Here is a 16488-nt window from a genome sequence, read left to right on the forward strand (position 1 = left end):
AACTCCATGATCATAATAAGATAATAAATTTGTGTTGTTTCAAACCACTAAATTTTGATAATTTGTTATAGCAGGAATAGAAATATAATATGCATGCGTGTATATTTGTAGCTATATATACATGTATGTATAATGTTGCTGTTGTTTGTTGTTGTTCATTCATGCAGTTATGTCTGACTTGTTGTGACCCCAGGTATTGTAGCATGCCAGGCTTCCCTGTCCTTCACAGGCTTACTCAAATTCATGTCCATTGAGTCAGTGATGCTATCCAACCATCTCACCCACTGTTGTCCCCTTCTGCTACTGCCTTCTATTTGTCTTAACATCAGTGTCTTTTCCAATGGGTCAGCTTTTCACATGAGGTGGCCAAAGTATTGGAACTGTAGCATCAGTTCTTCCAATGAATATTCAGGATTGATTTCCTTTAGGATTGCTAATTTGATCCCCTTGCAGTCCAAGGGACTCTCAGGAGTTTTCTCCATCACCATAGTTCAAAAGCATCAGTTCTTTGGTGTTCAGCTTATTTTATGGTCCAGCTCTCACATTCATACAGACTACTGGAAAAACCATAGATTTGACTGGATGGATCTTTATCAGCAAAGTAATTTCTCTGCTTTATAATATGCTATCTAGGTTTGCCATACCTTTCTTCCAAAGAGCAAATGTCTTTTAATTTCATGGTTTCCATCACCATCTGCAGTGATTTTGGAGCCCAAGTAAACAGTCTCTCACCCTTTCCATTGTTTCTCCATCTATTCACCATGAAGTGATGGGACTGGATGCCATGATGTTAGTTTTTGAATCGTGAGATTTAAGCCAGATTTTTTACTCTCCTCTATCACCTTCATCAAGAGGCTCTTCAGTTCCTCTTCAATTTCTGCCATAAGCTTGGTGTCATCTGCATATCTGAGGTTATTGATATTTCTCTGGGCAATTTTGATTATAGCTTGATATTCATCAAACCTGGCATTTCACATGATATACCTACATATAAGTTAAATAAACAGGCTGACAATATACATCCTTGACACACTCTTTTCCCAAGTTTGAAGCAGTCTGGCATTCCATGTTTGGTTCTAACTGTTGCTTCTTTATCTGCAAACAGGCTTCTCAGGAGGCAGGTAAGATTGTCTGATATTCCCAACTCTTGAAGAATTTTCCAGTTTGTTGTGATTCACACAGTCAAAAGCTTTAGTGAAGTCAAAGAAGTAGAAGAAAAAAATTTTTTTTTTCTAGAATTCTCTTCCTTTTACTGTAACTCAAATGATGTTGCCATTGGATTTCTGGATCCTCTGCCTTTTCTTAATCCAGTTTGTACATCTCCAGATTCTAGGATTGCATACTTTGAAGCCTAGTTTGGAGGACTTTGAGCATGACCTTGCCAGCATGTGAAATAAGTGAAATTGTGTGGCCCTTCTTTGGGACTGGAATGAAAACTGGCTTTTTCCAGTCTTGTGGCTACTGCTGAGTTTTTCAAGTTTGTTGGCATATTGAGTGCAGCCTTTTAACAGCATCAGCTGTTAGGATTTGAAATACTTCAGCTGGAATTTCATCATCTCCACTAGCTTTGTTTATAGTGAGGCTTCAGAAGGCCCGTTTGACTTCACACTCCAAGATGTATGTATAATAGGTATGTGTGCATGCTTAGCTCCTTCAGTCATGTCCAGCTGTTTGCAATCCCGTAAACCATGGACACAAGACTGCTTTGTCCAAGAGATTCTCCAGGCAAGAATACTAGAGTGGGTTGCTATGCTGTCCTCCATGGGATCTTCAAATCCCATGGGGATGAACCAACATCTCCTATGTCTCCTTCATTGACAGGCAAGTCCTTTAGCCGCACTTGGGAAGCCCATATAGTACATGTATGTATATATATACATATACATATTTGTCATTTTGTTTAGATTTATGCTGTTTATTGGAAAAGTGAAATGAAAGTGAGTCCCACACAGTCGTGTCCAACTCTTTGTGACCCCGTGGACTATACAGTCCAAGGAATTCTCCAGGCCAGAATACTGGAGTGGGTGGCTTTTCCCTTCTCCAGGGGATCTTCCAAACCCAGGGATCAAACCCAAGTCTCCCACACTGCAGGTGGAATTTTTACCAGGATGCGACTCTGAGTGAACTCCGGGAGTTGGTAATGGACAGGGAGGCCTGGCGTGCTGCGATTCATGGGGTCGCAAAGAGTCACACACGACTGAGCGACTGAACTGAACTGAACTGAACTGAGGCATAAGGAAAGCCCAAGAATACTGGATTGGGTAGCTTATCCCTTCTCCATCAAGTATTCTTGACCCAGGAATCAAACCAAGGTCTCTTGCATTGAATATGGATTCTTTACCAACTGAGCTATTGGAAGTTTAATATGAAAGAAGGGATTACTGCCTTTTGAATACCCTTGTATGTGTGGGGAAGTCTTTATGTTGTGAGTGCTGTCATCCTGGAAAAGAAATCAAGACATATTTCCAGCTCCATTTGCAGCTAGAACTGACAATCAGATGTACCTATATGAGACTTCTCTTCAAAAGGGAAAAGATGAATAAAGAAACTCAGTATAGAACTTCTGTTTTGTGAATATGTGAGCAGTGAAATGGAGTTAGGTTTTACACTGAGCAGCAGTTCATGCTTCTGATGGTTGCCAGGTTTCAGAATGGTGTCTATCTGGTGATAGTAGAAATTGCAATCTGGTCAACATGCTTGTTTTATATGCCACAGTAACAGAGATGACATTTTAGCTGTAGTTGACTTCTTGCTATGTGTTTCTGAAGAGGCACCTGGAAGGGAAGCTTGCACATAGTTTCTCTGATCCTGTGAGTGAATCTGCAAGTCCTCTCACAATTATAAGTAACTTCCTTTTCCATTCCATTTTATAAATAAACATATTGAGATGAAAGGAGTTCAAGACAACTTATGAAGAAGTAAATGAAGAAGCCATAATCAAAAGCAGAGTAACATCCACAGTGTACATTGCTCTTAACTACAAGGAGATGTGATCTTCCCAGGAAACTCAGTGGTAAAAAAAATCTGACTGCCAGTGTTGGAGATACAAGAGAAATGGGTTTCACACCTTGGTCTGGAAGATGCCATAGAGAACAAAATGGCAATCTACTTCAGTATTTTTGTCTGGGAAGTTCCATGGACAGGGGAGCCTGAAGCGGTACAGTCTATAGGGTTGCAAAGAGTCTGACACAACTTAGAAACTAGGCAACAACAACAACACATGGTCATTTCCATTATTCATTTCTTTGTTATTGCTTTTGTTATTCAGTCACTAAGTCATGGCCGACACTTGCCATCCCATGAACCGCAGCATGCCAGGGTTCCCTGTCCTTCACTATCTCCAGGAGCTTGTACAAACTCATGTCCATTGAGTCAGTGATGCCAACCCAACCATCTCATCCTCTGTCATCCCCTTTTCCTCTTGCCCTAAATCTTTCCCAACATTAGGACATTTTCCAAAGAGTCAGTTCTTTGAATCAGGTGGCCAAAGTATTGGAGCTCCAGCTTCAACATCAGTCCTCCCAATGAATATTCAGGGTTGATTTCCTTTAGGATTGACTGGCTTGATCTCCTGGCTATCCAAGGGACTCTCAAGAGTCTTCTCCAACACCACAGATTGAAAGTAACAATTCTTCAGCACTCATCCTTCTAAATAGTAAAACTCTCATATCCATACATGAGCACTGGAAAAACCATAGCTTTGACTCTAAGGACTTTTGTTAGCAAAGTGATATCTCTACTTTTTAATACACTGTCTGGGTTTGTCATAGTTATTCTTCCAAGGAGCAAGTATCTTTTAATTTTGTGGCTGCAGTCATGTCTGCAGTGATTTTGGAGCAAAATGAAGCTTTGTAATATAGGTTCTTTCTTCATTTTTTCCATACTGATCTTTTCCACTTAGGAAGTATAAAAATAGGATGGTATTCCTAAACATCACCATTTTATACTCTCCTCTATCCCAAATATACCTTTTCCCCAGTACAGTAATTATTCACCAAAGTCAGATAAAATCCTAAAGAGTTATACAGTCAGCCTCCCATATCTATGGGTTTGACATCTGTGGATTGAATAAACTGTGGATAAAAATAATTAGTAAAATGCCAAAAACTTCCCAAAAGTAAAATTTCTATTTGACTCACACTGGCAAATATATACATAGCATTTTCATTGTATAAGGCATTAGGAGTAGTCTAGAGATTATTTTAAGTATACATGAGAATATGCCTAGGTCATATGCAAATACTATGCCATGTAATGTACAAGACTTGAGCATACTTTGAAGGAAGTATTATTTCCATGGAAGGCCTGGAAATAATCCTTGCCTTGGGAGAGAGGATGAAAGGGTTGGATGGCACCATCGACTTAATGGGCATGAGTTTGAGAAAGCTCCAGGACTTGGTGATGGGCAGGGAAGCCTGACATGCCACAGTCCATATGGTTGCAAAGAGTCAGACACAACTCAGTGACTGAAATGAACTGGCTGGATATCTTGGACACCAGTATGATTCTCACTTGCTCTGACTGTATGCCTCCGAATACAAGCTTATCCCTAATTCTAAAAAGAATCTCAAGTCGTCTCATTGACATTAACTTTTAAAGATAGATACCTATTATTGGGCCTAGTACATAAATGTATAAAGAATGACACTAACTGCTCATATAAGTGATTCTATACTGTTGCCATTTTCTCTCATTCAGATTGAACTACTAGAATCTCTGTTATTTGTATGGGAGATGGTGAGAAAAAATCCAGAGGCAAGACACTTTTTAAAGTATCTTCTAAATAAAGAAGATATGCATTTGAAATTGTCCATAGGTAGGATATAGTATTTTTTCTCCAAAATTTCCACTGTCCATGTTAACACATTCTTTCCCCAACTTTCAAATGTTATTTCAGTGGTGGAGATTGATTTTCCATTGGTTGATTACCACTTCAGTTGGCCACATTAAAATAATACCATATTCAACTTTGAGTAAAGAATTATATATATATATATATATATATATATATATATATATATATATGTGTGTGTGTGTGTATATAAAATTAAATAAAATTATATTGTTATATATATATAATTGTTATTATTACAGGGGTAGTAGAGTATGTGTTATTAAATATCTATTAAAATATATAGCTATGATATGCAATAATAATTCAAGTACTTTTAAATGTCTAGCCTAAAAAATAGGGACTTGGAGAACAAGATGGTGGAGGAGAAGGTGGATGACAAGTACTTCTCTCTCAAACAAGCAAAAACCTCAGCACAAATATCACCCTATACAAAGCTTACACAAACTACTGGATCATAGGAGGGCATAAAACTAAAAGAAGAAAGAATTCAACCTTGAGGCCTGGGAAAAGGAGACCTCAAACACAATAAGTATATATATATGCTTATTGGAAGTATAAGAAGAAGATAAAATGGAAGATAAAATGGTGGAAGATAAAATGGTGGAAATAATTTCTGAAGAGCAGAGTAAAGCAAAAAGAATGAAAAGAACTGAGGACAGTCTGAGAGACCTCTGGGACAATTTCAAATGCACCAACATTCAAATTATAGAGGTACCAGAAAAAGAAGAGAAAAAGAAAAGGTATGAGAAAGTTTTTAAATAGATTATAGTTGAAAATTTCCCCAACATGGAAAAGTGAATAGTCAATCAAGTCCAAGAGGTGCAGAGTCTCATATAGGATAAACCCAAGGAGAAACAGGCCAGAACACATACTGACCAAACTAACAAAGATTAAACACAGAGAAAGCATATTAAAAGCACCAAGGGAAAAGCAACAAGTAACACACAAGGGAAACACCATATATTTAACGGCTGATCTTTCAGCAGAAACTCTGCAGGCCACAAGGGAATGGCAGGATATATTTACTGACAGGGAAAAACCTACCACCAAGATTGGTGTACCTAGCAAAGATCTCATTCAAAACTGACGTAGAAATTAAAAGCTTTTCAAAGAAGCAAAAGTTAAGAAAATTCAGTACCACCAAACCAACTTTACAAAAAATGTTAAAGGGACTTATATAGTAAAGAAATACAAGAAGAGAAAAAGATCTACAAAATCAAATCTCAAACAATTAAGAAAATTGCAATAGGAACATATATATAAATAATTACTTTAAATGTAAATAGATTAAATGCTTCTACCAAAAGACACAGATTGGCTGAATGGATACAAAAAACAAGACCCATACATACGCTGTCTACAAGAAACCCAAGCAATCCTCATATCAGACAAAATAGACCTTAAAATAAAGAATATTACAAGAGATAAAGAAGGACACTATATAAAGATAAAGGGATGAATCTAAGAGGAAAACATAACAGTTGTAAATATCTATGCACCCAACATAGGAGCTCCTCAATAAATAAGACAAACACTAGCAGACATAAAAGGAGAAATTGACAAAAACACAATAATAGTTACTTTTACAATTAATAGAGTTTAACATCCCACTCACACCAATGGACAGATTATCAAAACAGAAAATTAATAAGGGACACCAGTTTTAAATGATACATAATGTGAGATGGATCTCATTGGAATCTTCAGGATATTTCATACAAATGCAGAATACATCTTTTTCTCAAGTGCACATGGAACATTCTCCAGAAGAGACTACATCTTGGGTAATAAATCAAACCTCAGTAAATTTAGGAAAATTGAGACCATATCAAGCATCTTTTCTGACCACAACACTATGAGACTAGATATCAATTACAAGAAAAAACTGTAAAAAACACACAAACATATAGAGATTAAAGAATACATTTCTGAATAACCAACAGGTTACTGAAGAACTCAAAAGGGAAATAAAAAAAAAAAAATTCTAGAAACAAATGACAATGGAAACATGATGACTCAAAACCTATGGGATGCAGGAAAAGCAATTTTAAGAGGGAAGTTTATAGCAATACAATCCTACCTCAAGAAACAAGAAAAACATCAAAACATCAAATAGACAAAATAACTTTACACCTAAAACAACTGGAAAAAAGAACAAAGAAACTCCAAAACTAGCAGAAGTAAAGAAATTATAAAGATCTGAGTAGAAATAAATGAAAAAGAAATGAAATAAACAATAGTAAAGATTAACAAAACTAAAAGTTGGTCCTTTGAGAATATTAAAAAAAGAGAGAAGAATCAAATCAACAAAGTTAGAAATGAAAAAGGAGAGGTTACAACAGACAAGAAATCCAAAGGTTTATAAGAGACTATTATGAAAACTATATGACAATAAAATGGATAACCTGGAAGAAATGGACTGATACTTAGAAAAGTTCAGTCTTCCAAGACTGAACCCAGAAGAAATAGAATTTATGAACAACCCAATTACAAGCACTGAAATTGAATCTTTGATCAGAAATCTCTCAAAAAACAAAAGCCCAGGACCAGATGGCTTCACAGGAGAATTTTATTAAACATTTAGAGAAGAGTTAATGCCTATCTTTCTAAAATTCTTACAAAAAAATTGCAGAGGAAGGAAAACTTCCAAACTCATTCTATGAGCCCATCATAACCCTGATACCAAAACCAGACAAAGACAGCACTCACACAAAAAAGAAAGCTACAGGCCAATACCACTGATTAACATAGATGGAAAACTCTCAACAAAATTTCACCAATCAGAATTCAGCAACACATCAAAAAGCTCATGCACAAAAATTCACTTGAGTTTATTCCAGGGATGCAAAGATTCTTCAGTATTTGCAAATCAATTAATGTGATACACCATATTAACAAATTGAAAGATTTAAACCATATGATAATCTCAATAGATACAGAAAAAGCCTTTGACAAAATTCAGCACCCATTTATGATTAAAACTCTTCAAAAAATGGTCAGAGAACGTATCTACCTCAACATAGTAAAAACCATATATGATAAGCTTACAGCAAACATTATTCTCAATGATGAAAAACTGAAAGCATTCCCCCTAAGATTGGGAACAACACAAGGGTGTCCACTTTCCCCACTATTATTCAACAAAGTCTGGAACTCCTACTATAGCAATCAGAGAGGAAAAAGAAATAAACAAAATCCAGATCAGAAAAGAAGTAAAGCTCTCACTGTTTGCAGATGGCATGACACTGTACATAGAAAATCCTAAAGGTAGTATCAGTAAATTACTAAAGCTAATCAGTGAATTTAGAAAAATTGCAGAATACAAAATCAATACAGAGAAATCACTTGAATTCCTATATACTAACAATGAAAAATCAGAAAGAGAAATTAAGGAAACAATCCCATTCTCCATTACAATAAAAAGAAAAATATACACCTAGGAATAAACTTACCTAAGAAAACAAAAGAACTGTACACAGAAAATTATAAGACACTGATGAAAGAAATCAGAGACAGCATAAACATTTGGAGGGGTATTCCATGTTCCTGGGTAGGAAGAATCAATATTGTGAAAATGACTATGCTATGAAACGTACAGATTCAATGTGATCCCTATCAAATTACCAATGGCATTTTTCACAGAACCAGAACAAAAATTTTCACCATTCATATGGAAAGACAAAAGACCAGGAATAGCCAAAACAGTTTTGAGAAAGAAAAATGGAGCTGGAGGAATCAATCTTTCTGACTTTAGATTATACTACAAAGCTACAGTCATCAAGAGAATACGGTACTAGCTCAAAAACAGAAATATAGACCAATGAAAGAAGATAGAAAGCCCATAAATAAATCCGTGCACCTATGGATACCCTATATTTGACAAAGGAGGCAAGAATATACGATGGAACAAAGACAACCTCTTCAATAAATGGTGCTGAGAAAATTGGACAGCTACATTTAAAAGAACACTTTTACATGCAGAACACTTCCTAACACTGCACACAAAGATAAACTCAAAATGGATTAAAGACCTAAATATAAGACCAGAAACTATAAAATTCTTAGAGAAAAACATAAGCAGAACACTCGATGACATAAATCAAAGCAAGATCCTCTATGACCCACTTCTTAGAGTAAGGGAAATAAAAACAAAGGTAAACAAGGGGGACCTGATGGAACTTAAAAGCTTTTGCACAGCAAAGGAAACTATAGGCAAAGTGAAAAGACAACCCTTGGAATGGGAGAAGATAATAGCAAATGAAACAACTGACAAAGGATTAATTTTCAAAATATACAAGAAGCTCATACAACTCAATTCCAGAATAATAAATGACCCAATGAAAGCTGTGGTACATATACACAATGGAGTATTACTCAGCCATTAAAAAGAATACATTTGAATCAGCTTTAGTGAAGTGGATGAAACCAGAGCCTGTTATACAGAGTGAAGTAAGTCAGAAAGCAAAACACCAATACAGTATACTAACGCATATATATGGAATTTAGAAAGATGGTAACGATAACCCTGTATGCGGGACAGCAAAAGAGACACAGATGTATAGAACAGTCTTTTGGACTCTGTGGGAGAGGGAGAGGGTGGGATGATTTGGGAGAATGGCATGGAAACATGTATAATATTACGTATGAAACGAGTCACCAGTCCAGGTTTGATGCATGATACTGGATGCTTGAGGCTGATGCACTGAGACAACCCAGAGGGATGTTACGGGGAGGGAGGAGGGAGGAGGGTTCAGGATGGGGAACATGTGTATAACTGTGGTGGATTCATATTGATGTATGGCAAAATCAATACAATACTGTAAAGTAATTAACCTCCAATTAAAATAAATATATTTATATTAAAAAAAAAAAAAAAAAAAAAACTGAGGAAAAGGCCTAAACACACATTTATCCAAAGAAGATATATAGATGGCTTCACATCACATCACAAACATATGAAAAGATGCTCAACATCACTCATTATTCAGTTCAGTTCAGTTCAGTCACTCAGTAGTGTCTGACTCTTTGCGACCCCATGAATTACAGCATGCCAGGCCTCCCTGTCCATCACCAACTCCCGGAGTTCACCCGAACTCATGTCCATCTGGTCGGTGATGCCATCCAGCCATCTCATCTTCTGTCATCCCCTTCTCTTCCTGCCTCCAATCCCTCCCAGCATCAGAGTCTTTTCCAATGAGTCAACTCTTTGCATGAGGTGGCCAAAGTATTGGAGTTTCAGCTTTAGCATCAATCATTCCAATGAACACCCAGGACTGAGAGAAATGCAAATCAAAACTACAATAAGATGTCACCTCACACCAGTCACAATGGCCAACATCAAAATGTCTACAAACAATAAATGCTAGAGAGGATATGGAGAAAAGGGACTGTTCTTGCACTGTATATGGGAATGTAAGTTGATACAGCCACTGTGGAAGACGGCATGGGGATTTCTTTTAAAAAACTAGGAATAAAACCACCATATGACCCAGCAATCCCACTCCTAGGTATATACCCTGAAGAAACCAAAATTGAAAAAGACACATGTATCCCATTGTTCATTGCAGCACTATTTACAATAACTAGCACATGGAAGCAACCTAGAAGTCCATCGACAGAGAAATGGATAAAGAAGTTGTGGTACATATACACAGTGGCATATTATTCAGCCATAAAAAGGAATGCATTTGAGTCAGTTCTAATGAGGTGGATGATCCTAGAGCTTATTATACAGAGTGTAGTAAGTCAGAAAGAGAAAGATAAACATCGTGTACTAATGCATATATGGAATCTAGAAAAATGGTACTGAAGAATTTATTTGGAGAAACAGACATAGAGAATAAACTTATGGACATAGGGAAAGGGGAGGAGAGGGTGAGATATATGGAAAGAATAACGTGGAAACTTACATTACTATATGTAAAATAGATAGCCAATAGGAATCCACTGTATGGCTCAGGAAATTCAAACTGGGGCTCTGTATCAACCTAGAGGGGTGCGAGGGAAAGGGAGATGGGAGATAGGTTCAAAAGGGAGGGGATATATGTATACCTGTGGCTGATTCATGATGAGGTTTGACAGAAAACAACAAAATTATGTAAAGCAATTATCCTTCAAATAAAAAATGTTTTTAATAAGGGGATATACATATACATATGGCTGATTCACAATGTTGCACAGCAGAAATTAATACAGCATTGTAAAGTAATTATATTCCACTAAAAATGCATAAATAAATGATAGATGATGTAAAAAAAAAAAACAAACAAACAAACCTGGGACTCTTTCTAAAATAATTTATTCAGCAATTATTGCATTGCATGGGTCACTTTGTTTCTGCTAAATGACACTTACCAAAATGAGACACCTACCTTTTCACCAAGATAGGGATATAGGTATCTTTATCTTCCTTGATGATTACATTTTAATGCAATGGCCCTGAGATCCTTGGGGGCAGTGGGTGGCGGGGGAGGAATTGTGCTGATTGTAAAACTGGCAAGAGAGTGGAAAAAGATTTACTTCTCCAAGGCACAGTATTTACACTGGTGAATTTTCAAAAATGAATGCTCTAAAAAAGGAAGGTCAAAGGCCTCTGATCAGGAGGAAATCTGTTTAGAGTTCAGTCCAGCCTGGGGAAAGTGAAGGCCATCTTGCTCAGTATGTGTAAAAAGCCAAGGCCTTTATCTCTATTCACATAGAAAACCTGGGGTTGTCAAGGTCAGGAATTCACTTGTCAGGCAGAAATAACTCAGGCACCTGTTATTCAGTAGCTCAGTAGTGTCTGATTCTTTGTGACCCCATGGACTGCAGTGTGCCAGGCTTTCCTGTCCTTCACCATCTCCCTGAGTTTGCTCAAACTCATGTCCATTGAGTCAGTGATGCCATTCAACCATCTCATCCTCTGTCACCCTCTTCAGTTGCTCTGTCTTTGCTGGCATGAGAGTTTTTTTCCAATGAGTTAGCTCTTCAAATCATGTGGCCAAAGTATTGCAGCTTTGACTTCAGCATCAGTCCTCTTCAAGTAAAGCAGAGCTTGGTTTTTAAGCACATCATGGATATTGCTACTTCTCTAATCCTCTGTTCTGGCTCCTCTTCCACTCTTTGTCCCCAGAGTCCTGTGAGGAAGTCTGGGAAGTCTATAATGAGAAATAAATAAATAGATAATTAAAATAACTGTGAGATAGTAAGCACTTAGGACCATTTCCAAACTATTGTCTTTGTAATGGTAAAGTAAAGGCCAGGAAGTAAAGGATTTGCTCCAGTTCAGCAAAGTGATTATGGAAACACAATGAGTGTGAAGCTGCCTTAGGGAAAATAGAGACCTGGGCAGAGAGAAAAATCAACAGTCCAAGGGAATAGGAAGCCACAGAGCCAGTGTCAAAGATCTCAGGAAGAAAGAAAAAAGACTAATATAGAATTTTCTGAGATGTCAGTGGATTGAAGTTGCAAATCATCTCAAAGATTTAGGTTGGTATACTTAGGAAGTACTTAACAATAGTCCCTAAAATTTTAGAATGACAGCCTGTGAGAAGATTTACACAATTTCTAACACTAAACATACTCTGACTAGTTCCATCCAGAGAAGTCTGCTACACATACAACCTACACATAGATCAGAGAAATGATCATCACCTTTTCTACCAATGGTAGTTAATACATTTCACAAAGAAGCACAATAATAAGAAAAAAAAGAAAAAAAATGTAACTTGAAATAGCCAAAGAAACCAATTTGAGTATGACAGGGTCTTTGAGTGTCTTAGGAAAAGAAACATTAAATTGCAAGCATTTTAAGCCACAATTGAAAAGAAGAGGATATGCGTAATGCTGAACTGCATGATGTTCCTGATAAATCTCTGCTTTGGGGAAAAGTAATTACTAATGCTCTTCTGAACTTTTGGTACCTGCCATTAACCCAGTGGGAAATTTTAAATTGTAACTTACCCTGAAGTCAACCACTCATAGAAATGAATGCATTCCTCCTTCTAACAGGAATAATAACATTCCTCTATTCCTTCTCTTGAGCGATAGGGGCTGAACATTGCATATAAATAGTATGTGTATTGTTTTCCTTTAAGTATTTTTTTTTTTTTTTTTGCTGTATTATTTCACTTAAACAAGTATAAAGTGGAAAAAAAATAAAGTAGGTATAATGTTTTCATTTTAAATTGTTATTTTTATTTGTACTAAATGTAGAGTAAATATACTAAAGATCAGCAAAATATGCATTTGTAATCTTTTTACTTAGAACATTCACAAAAGAAGTACAAAGCAGTTTGGGTTTACTTTCAAATAATCATTCGTCTATCCATTGCCTCTTATTCCTCGCATAATGTTTTAGAATTTAAGAAGTATGGTGATATAAATCATACTTTAGGGAACAATTTTGAGTTTATATATCACTTTCTTGTTGAAAACTTAGGAGGAAACTAAAGAGTTATAATTTGGATAAAATTGCACTTAAAATACCAGGCAATAAATAATTTTAGGTTTAAGTAAAAAATGTTTCTGAAATTTCAGGATTTTATGTATGCACATGTGTGCACAGGTCTGAATGACTGTATTTCTTCATCCCAAACTATCAAGTGATGTTCCAAATGACACTGTGAATGACTCATAACATTGTTTTGCTTTTATATGTTTGTAAAGTAGCTAATATCAAATACATGCTCCAAAATTAATCTGTGGTATGGGCCTCTAGGTGGTGACTGATGGATGAATGAGGAAGTCACTGTTGTGGTGGAGGAGAACCAAAGGACTGAAGTCTTGAGAAGTTTGATTTCATAACTTGGAATTTGCAACACAGAATTAAGTATTGAAAAGGATGTTGCATTTAGGCAGTTTATAGGAACTAAATAGACAATAAAATTGTTGTTTGCCTCAATATCTTTTCTCCCATTTATTTATTCATAGAAATATACAAGGATGGCAGAAATATTTCTCAAGAAGTTTTTATTTAAAGTTTATATCAATTTCTGATATATGCATGATAATGTTCATGATACAATACATCAACTTACTCAAAAGGGAGATATTACTCTGAAAGCATATACTATACTATAAAAATGGTAAATCTTACATGGGAATGCTAATTTCTTCTCTTTTGTTTCATTCTTATATAATTAATGTCATGAAATGTGTTAAACAGCAACTTTGGGAATATATCCCCAAGTTTCATAGGTACTGCTTAGGAAGTGATAAATTTGCTTAGTGCGACAAAAGACATCCTGTGAGAGCTCAATAAATACTTGTTGATTGCTGACTAAAATAAAATATCCCCTTTCTCCTGAGAATTCAGTTGCTAAACAATTATTGAAAACATTCTAATTGAGATAATTCTAAAAATATGTTGCATTGGTAAAATTCCTCTCTATAGGCAGGAATCTTCATCAAAAATTTATGGCAGTTAAATTAAGTAGCCTATAAAACAGATCGAAAAGACTACTACTTAGTGGCAATAGAAAAGAATAGGTTTTTTGTTTGTTTGTTTGTTTTTCCCAAGCATCTTTATTTTTTTTTAACTTTTATTTTTACTTTATTTTACTTTACAATACTGTATTGGTTTTGCCATACATTGACATGAATCCACCACGGGTGTACATGAGTTCCCAAACATGAACCGTCCTCCCACCTCCCACCCCATATCATCTTTCTGGATCATCACAGTAATTCTATTAAAATGCTAGTTTTCAAACTATTATTCTATTACTAGTGTACAAATGGAAATATGGGATTGACTTAAACATTTTACTCCTACTTATGTAATTTATGATAATCAAAGCACGTTGAAAATAAGATGCTAAAAAATTGCAACATTAAAATAACTTTTAACACCCCTCAGAGTTGCCAAATGAAAGAAAAAGAATATATGCAAAGCCACGATACAGTGAAACATAGTGAGGTATGAATAAATACTGGTACTTTTTAAAATTTTAAAGCAACTTTATTGAGGCTTAATTTACATTTAAGAAATGACATCCATTTTAAGTGCGTGTTTTTAATGATAAAATCATATCATATACTATGATATTACCTGTATTCCTATGTACCCATCCTATCAAAGTAGAAAGCATTTTTATAACCTTCAAAACTTTTCCCATGCTTTTTCCCCCCAGTCCAAAGTAATCATTGATATACTTTCTGAGACTATACTTTAATGCCCTCCTCTACAGTTTCATGTAAATGGAATTGAACACTACAGATTCTCCTACCTGGTTTGTTTTACCCAGTATTACGGGGTCATAAATGCTTTGGAATGTATGAGTAGTTCACAGCTTTCCATTGATAAATAGTATTCCAATATACTGAAGTTATTGTTCAGACATTCAGCTGTGTCTGACTCTTTGTGATCCTGTGGACCGCAGCATGCTAGTCTCTTCTGCCATCCACTATCTCCTGGAGTTTGCATAAATTCATGTCCATTATTCACTGATGCTATCTAACTATCTCATGCTCTGCTGTTCTCTTCTCATTTTGCCTTCAGCCTTTCACAGCATCAGGGTGTTTCCCAATGAGTTGGCCTGTCACATCAGGTGGCCAAAATATTGGAGCATCAGCTTCAGCAGCAGTCCTCTCAGTGAATATTCAGGGTTGATTTCCTTTAGGATTGACTGGTTGATCTTGCAGTCTCTCAACAAGGGACTGTTAACTGACACATCCACAACTGAGCATCATTTCCGCTTTGGCACAGCCACATCATTCTTTCTGGAGCTATTATTAATGACCTCCACTCTTCCCTAGTAGCTTACTAGACACCTTCCAACCTTGTGGGCTTATCTTCTCCAGCCTATCTTTTTGGCTTTTCATTCTGTTCATGGTGTTCTCATGCAAGAATATTAGAATGAGTTGCCATTTCCTACTCCAGTATCAATTCAGTCTCAGTCGAGTACGACTCTTTGCCAAGCCATGGACTACAGCACATCAGGCTTCCCTGTCCATGACCAAATCTCAGAGCTTGCTAAAATTCATTTCCATAGAGTCATTGATGTCATCCAGCCATCTCATCCCCTGTTTCCCCTTCTCCTCCTGCCTTCAATCTTTCCACATGCCTCATTGCCCTCCTCTGCCTGCCCCCCACCCCTCAAAAAAAATAATAATAAGGGATCAAGGGATCTAGTCCCTTGAATCTATTTCTCACTTCCACTGTATGATCATAAGGGATTTGATTTAGGTCATACCTGCATAGTCTAGTGGTTTTCCCTACTTTCTTCAATTTAAGCCTCAACTTGGCAATAAGACAATTTTTCTTATAGCCTTTATTAAATACAAGTTGGCATGAACATCAAAGAATTAATTAACACAGTTAAGCAGAAGTGGACTCATTTCAGCACAACATCTGTGTCTATAGGCTCTCAGAAATAATAATAGACAATTGGGTTCATTGGTAATGAAGCAGTTGGGAAAGGTTTGTCTTCCTTTGAAACAGAAGTTTCTACTTCTCTACCTTCTGTCATGCAGAGGGCATGCATTGGCTTCCTCAGGCTTCTGTGAAAATTATCACTACGATAATTTAGGGGAGATGTTTATGTTTACCTAAGTTTAATAGTTTGTGAGTAGCTTCAATGTAGATGACATTTACTGAGGTTGAAAAGGTTCTTCACTGTGAAGACTCCAACTTGTCATTGGGAACTCTAACA

This window comes from Budorcas taxicolor, chromosome 20 (genome assembly GCF_023091745.1).
Source record: "Budorcas taxicolor isolate Tak-1 chromosome 20, Takin1.1, whole genome shotgun sequence".
Lineage (NCBI taxonomy): Eukaryota > Metazoa > Chordata > Mammalia > Artiodactyla > Bovidae > Budorcas > Budorcas taxicolor.